The following is a 6,973-nucleotide window of genomic DNA, read 5'->3' as shown; positions in this document are numbered from 1 at the left end:
CAGAGTTCAGGAAGGGTTTTTGTTCCTCCTGATAAGAACTCACACAGCTGGCATACCACCCTTCCTTCTTTCTTCCTCTATCCTTGGCTCTATGTGAACATGATGGCAGGAGGTGTGGCAGCCATCTTGTGGCCATGAAGCAGAGGGCAAAATAATCAGAGAGGTGCCCCTGAGCCAGCTCCATCAGCCTCCTGCCTCCAGTGTCCTCGTTCTGTGAGAAAAATAATTCTCTATTTCTTGAGCCGCTGTTCGGGTTTTTTTGTTTGTTTGTTTGTTTTTGTTTTTGGTAATTGGTAGCCGAATTGAATTTTTCATTTATATATCTCTCCATTCCCGACATTCTTCTAAATGAGGAGGGCCAAGAGAAGAAGAAAGGGAGAAACAGAGAACAGAGAAAGAAAAGTGCACATGATTTCCCTTGTCTTGTTAAGATCTAAGTTCCCAAACAGCAGAAATCATGACTGGCGCATTCTATACAGCACTTAGAGTAGTGAGTTGAATAATGTGTGTAGCAAAAGTGAATACAAGTCAATATCAAAACAACATGGCGCCTTCAAAAATATGAACTCCCACATTGGGTAGATAGAAGGTATTTTTTACCAAATAAAAGTGGCCATATAAACTATGGAATAAATCAGTTGCTCCACATACACATAAATAATAATCACTAACATGATTTGCATAGTTACCAGGTGCCATGATCTGTTAAATCCTTTAATCTGTTCAGCTACTCTATAACATGGGTACCATGACAATCTCCATCCTACAGACGAGGAAACTGAGACACAAAACTGTAAGTAAATGGCCCAGCTAGTGAGGTAGGGTTTATACCCGGGGAGTCTGGCTCCAGAGTCCTTGCTCTTAAACGCTGACTATATTGCCATATATTACAAAGATAGATGTACATAGTACATAATACACATTATATATGATGTGTACAAACATGAAGTGTGTGTACATTCATGCACCATATGCATATGTGTGTGTATATGTGTGTACACAGAGAGAGAGAGAGAGAGAGAGAGAGAAACTTGAAAGGAATGCTGAGGAGAACCCTCATTTGTTCTCCGTCTTCTGGATATAACAGAGATCAGTATCAATGGAAAGTCTTAACCTGTCACCTAATGTCACCATCAGAATTCCAGAATAAATTATTCCTAGTACTTTGCTTTTTTTTTTTTTTTATAAAAGACAATTGGGGGGGGGGGGGAACCACCAAAATCGGAGGCAATGAATGAAGTGAAGAAAACTACATCAGAATTGCAGATTAATGAACTGCAGTCAACCTGCTACTTACATTCCAGGTGATATCGGACTTTTACATGTGAATGGTCTGATCGCATGAAAAATGCTCGTTGTAGTGCAGGGAAAGCATGAACTGACAGGGAAAATGAATGCTTTCCTTGGGTAAATACAGGTGGCAGCTTCCAGAGTTAATCTGTCCTAGTCTGCTATCTAGTGGAGAAACTGTACATTTCATTTCTCTGGTCAGACCCTGTTTCCTCTCTCCAAACATGAGTGTTCATGGGTTTTTCTCCAAACACTGGCAAAGTTTATATTTTCTTCCTCCATTTAAGGGAAGCTAGAAACACTTGAGCACCCGCGATGCGCTGCTATCGGACGCAGAGGTGGAGGAGTTAGTCTGAACGCGGGAGGACCAGAGGTCCACAGGACGGCCTGCAGTCAGGAGTGGCCTGTGTTTTATCCACACCCGTGTTTCAGCCATAGAGCTGCACTAGCGTCATTTTTTACAAAATAAACACGGATTTCCAAAATAGGGCAGAAAATTTCAGCCTTGTGTAGCTGCCTTATAAAGGATGATGGAAAATGATCTAATCTGCCTTTGTGTGTGTGTGTGCCCAAAAAGAAAAGGTTGCTGTACCAGCCCCGGGACCAGGCTCCAGCTCTGTCACTTATGTGTAACCTGACCACTCCCTCTAACCTCACCTTCCCAGGTTTCTCTGCTTGTAAATATCGACCTTGACTTTGCAACCCTAATTAATCTGATCTTAGCAACTCCAGCTAGTCAGGGCAAGATATCGGATCCTGTTCGGCATCGCATGTAGCTCATTTACTAAATGACCATTGCACATTTAGAGAAGCTGCAGACAGTCTCGACAGATAAATGAGAGCTTCACAGTCGGTGATCTTAAATGAGACTGTATGTAGTTTAGAACTTAAGCTAGATCTCCCCACTCAGAGGACCGGGAAGTGGCGGTGGGGGAGGTGGGGGTCTGCGAAAGTTGGGAGGAAGATACCTGGCCATCAGAGGTCACTCAACAGATCATTGCTGTGGTCTGCAAGAAACATCATGTGGTCCCCTCGCTCTCTCTTTAGGACCTGCTTTGACTAAGCTAGAGCTCAAGACACTCCAATGCTTTCACAGAAGCTCACCTTCCAGAAACAACTCCTAGTCAGGTAAACTCTACTAGCAAAGACGTTGACACTTAAGGTCACAGTTGTTAAAATATAGTATTAGGTGGCCCAAAGGAAAAGGAGAAGAAATAGATGAGTCTGGATGAAAGTCATGGGAAAAGGAATTGGGAGCAGAAAGAGAAGGGGGTTGTGGAACAGAGATTAGAAAAAACTTAATGGGGAAGTCTGGAAAGAAAAGTTTTCTGGAAATCCAGATGAGAAAAAAAGTAAAAACAATGAGTGGACTCACACAATAGTTGCAAGAAAACCTACATGAAGATATTTGGTTTAGACTAGACAATGAGGACAGGAAGAGCCTCGAATCAACTCTGTTTCACTAAATGAACAATACGTTATAAATCTGTGGGGATGGTTCAGTATAGCATATATGCTCCTGTTTAGAGGTGTGGCCATTGCTATGTTTGAATTTTAGGTAGACTGTTACCATTGTTAGGTTAATGGATTAGTAACACAAGTTAAACAATTTTAATTTAAATAATTTTTACTTAAAACAATAAGAGCACCTCCAGAAGATACCCAGGTGTATTATATGAAGAAAGCAAGCTGTATGTTCAGCAAAGCGGCGATTCTGATGCAGGTGGTCTGGGGCAGATCTTAGAAACACTGCATTTGTAAATGGATGGAGTGATATTTGTGATCAAAGGCCATGAACGGGGTCCAGGGATTTTCAGGTATAACACATTCCTCCGGTGGTTTTAATACGAGGCAAAGTTGGAAATCACCAGCGTGGGCATCTTTCCCGGTGACCTTCAAATCAGTCTCCTGGGTCTCCGATATCGGTCTGCGGCCTGTCTGGACCTTCCCCTGTACTGGTCTGGCCTTGTGGGAGTGTGTCAGTCTATGATGAAGAGACAGTTTGTCCTTGTGGATTATCTCACATGAACAAATAATGAAAGCGTGGTTTAAAGTGAATTTACAAGATACCGTATGAAAACGGACCTTTCGATAGACTCTTGCAAAACAGAAACGGCTCACAATGTGCATCTGTGGCTTCCCGCATTTACTGATCCGTGGGAAATAATCTGGCAGTTGTAGAGCCACGGGCTACCCCAGGTCACCTACGAACTGGTCACTCTAACACGATACAATTGCAACTGTTCGAAGTTAGCCTCTCTGTCAAAGACTGAACAGACAAAGTGTGACAAGAAAACGAAGAAGGAACTAAAGGACCAAAAGTTGAAAGTGCAAAGGAGCGGAAGTCGCAACGTGCCAATGTGAGATTGAGTTTGCACAGCGCACAGAAGTTTGCGTTCGAGGAGACCACGCCCTATCAATGGAATCTTCCGTTAGCAGGATTTTTAAGCAATGATCCACGAATCTGTGATGCTCGTCTACAAAATCTGCCTTTGTCCTTGTGCAGGGGTGGAGCTCTGTCTTCCACAGAGATCCAGATAAATAAAAGGAACAAGCCCCCTCCTGGGAAGGGCCCCTGGGGTGTGCCATAGTGTTTTATATGAATAACGAGGGACAGGAGATGGGGGGGATCAAGGAAGACGGAGAATACAAGTGTGAAAGCCGCCTGAACCCCTGAACCTACCTGTAGCCAACAGAAACGAGCATCCGCTCTGCCTCTCCAGCCTGGCACGGGGTCCTTCAGGGCTTAGTGAGCAGACGAGGAGGCCTCACGATTTCAACCCTCACCTGTTCACCTAGCACTTACTAAAAGCATTTGAGAATAACCCTGGAATGAATTTGCGTGTCTTTCTTTTTCAAAATAATGTTGATGGTTTTTCGGATGATTAAAGAAAAGAAAAATGTATTATATAAAATTACAAAAAACATAGAAAGATGTAACGAAAAAATTAGTTGTATCACATTTTGTCCTTCCAGTTCTTTTCCTAAGTATATACGCATATACATTTTAAAAACACTGGTATCGTATTTTTTATTCTTTTTGATATCCCGTTTTGTTAGCTTAATGCGTCATTTTACCATATTTTAAAATCATTTTTAAATTTTATCATATATATCTACCACAGTTTGTTCGGTCTACTGTTGAAGGATATTTAGTGTTTTCTCAGTTTTTCTCTATCATAAAGTCTTGTGTTTTTCTACATCAAATCTTAATGCCACTGGTATTTGACCGATATCCATAATATTAGCTATTTTTTAGCTTATTGAGGTATGATTGGCAAATAAAAATTGTATTATATGTGATGGCCACCCATTCTTTTTAAATGGCTGCATAGAATTTCAGTGCTTGGATTTACTGTCGGTTTTTAGCCAATCTGCTATCGATGGGCATTCAAATCGTTTTTAGTTAATAATCATTAAAATCAGTGTTAACAATAAACATCTTCGGTCAAGTATTGTATGTAGCAGTCGAGTAAATTCCTAGCACTGCCAAGTCTATTTCAAATATCAGATATGAAGATGCAAAACCAAGTTACATACGCCGGAAACCAGGTCCTTACAGCAAGTAGGTGAACACTACACTTTGCATAATTGCGTCCACACAAAATATGCCCCAGGGCAGTTAATTCCTAACTTCCGTGGCAGACTAGGTCCAGTCCGTCATCTGAAGATCTTTCTAATGAAGAATAACCTCGGAAGCTACTTCTCCAAAGATTCTGATTCTTTGGTGGGTTCTAGGAATCTGAATTTTAGGAAAACTTCCAGGTGATACTAATGCACAGCCAGATTTGAGAATCACTACCATAGGGACCCACGTTCTAGAGCTTCTAATGTTGAACGCCAGAAAACAGTCACTAGATGGCAACCTCACTCATTTTTTTTTTTAAACCCATTTTGAAATAAAGTTAAGCAGAGAGAGAGACTTTGTTAATCTCATTCATAATTAAATTTGGAAATGCTATCTCCCTAAAGAAGTCGTTTTTAAAGATATACAAGCAGGTGGCTGTCGTTTTTAATGCCCAGATCCCTTGACTGTAAAACTCCCTAATAGCAAACAAGGACTCTTTTGTTTGAATAATAATGGTCACCTTCCACCCCTGGAAACTTTAATCCAGATTTTTTTTTTTTTTTTTTTTTTGCACACATCTCTCCTACAAAACTCTGAATTTCCTGTTTCCTTAGATAATAGCTGGAATTTATCTTAACTAAAAATATCTCTTTTGATTACTAATGTCTGGATCTCATTAAAGCCAAAGACCAGCTGTGCTTAGTTTTGTGAGGCTAAACCCCCTGACATCACCACTTAGCCATTCTCTTTCTAACTTGCTCTCTAGAGGTGCACAGACTCTTAGAAGGAAGCTTAGAGATCATCTGGTCCAGTGCTCATGTAAATCAGGTTCACTTTGTTTTACCCCTAGTAGCGGATAATTTTGCCACTGCTTACATACTTACACTAACAGGGAGCTCATTACTTTATACTCTTGGTGATAAACAGAATGATTTATTCTTTTTCCACATGATATCTTTCATGTTTTCTACGCCTCTCCTCATTAAATTTAAACATTTTTCGGTGACCTTCCCTGTGACCCTTCACCACATTAGTCCCCTCCAATTAGTTGGGCACAATATTCCACATATTGTTAGAACATCCCGGCACACAGTGTGACAGTTTCCTCTTCTATTCTGGCCACTCACTCCTGGTCAGACAGTCTAGGATGTTACTAGACTCCTTGGTACCCACAAAATCCCTGTGCCAGTGCTTGGTCCCAAAATACAGGCTGAATTAATATCAGTTTCCCTGCTTCTTATTTAATTTCGAATCATATAAGTACTAACCTTCTGGGTTTTCTTCCTGTTCGCTTACTCCATAAAAACCAATATTAGACCAGCTCTGCACTTTGTAACATGTAATATCATTTATGTTCCAAACCAAAATCTATAATGTTATATTTCCTAATGCTATTTTAACAAGGTTTTTTCCATCTTGATTTTGTGAGCCTACATACTAACCATCACTCCCAGTTTTTGAGAGGCAAATACCTCCTGGGTGTTCATCTCAGCTGTTTGTAGGAGTATTCAGCAGGGCAGAGGCCAGGATAGGACGGTGCCCCGTGGCATCCTGACCTCAGCTCCCCTGTAGGCTGATGCTGATTTATTAATCAATACCTTGCAAGTGCAGCAGCTCAGCTAATAATGAACCCAGCTCTGTTATTACCTAGCCTAGATGTGCCCACAAGAGAATGGTGTCAAACGCCTTGCTAATATCAACATGCTGAGCTCTGCAGCGTTTTCTGAATCTCTAAGACCAGTAAAACTATCAAAAGGTGAAATCGGAATAGTGACAAGACAATACAAAAAAATTGTGATAATGCAGACTTAAAAAACAGATGACTCTCTGGGAAGGTGAAAGAGATGGCCATCAAATTACAACTGAAATTACAGCTAAAATCTGAACACATGTAAAAGAAACCAAAGAAAACTCTGAAAGGTGGAGAGAATTAGGCAGACTGGCCAGGGACCTTGAGACTCAAGGAATGACAACGTGGTAAGGTTCCTGGGTTTTCTTTTTGTCGTGTATCACCGATTGGGAGCTGAGGATCCCAGCAACCCAGGAATGCCAACAAATGCGGACCAAAAAAAGCTCCAACAGAAGCCTGCACGCTTTAGCCAAAAGAACAGAGAA

This window comes from Eulemur rufifrons, chromosome 13 (genome assembly GCF_041146395.1).
Source record: "Eulemur rufifrons isolate Redbay chromosome 13, OSU_ERuf_1, whole genome shotgun sequence".
In the NCBI taxonomy this organism is placed as follows: domain Eukaryota; kingdom Metazoa; phylum Chordata; class Mammalia; order Primates; family Lemuridae; genus Eulemur; species Eulemur rufifrons.
Note: the sequence above shows the minus strand (reverse complement) of the source record.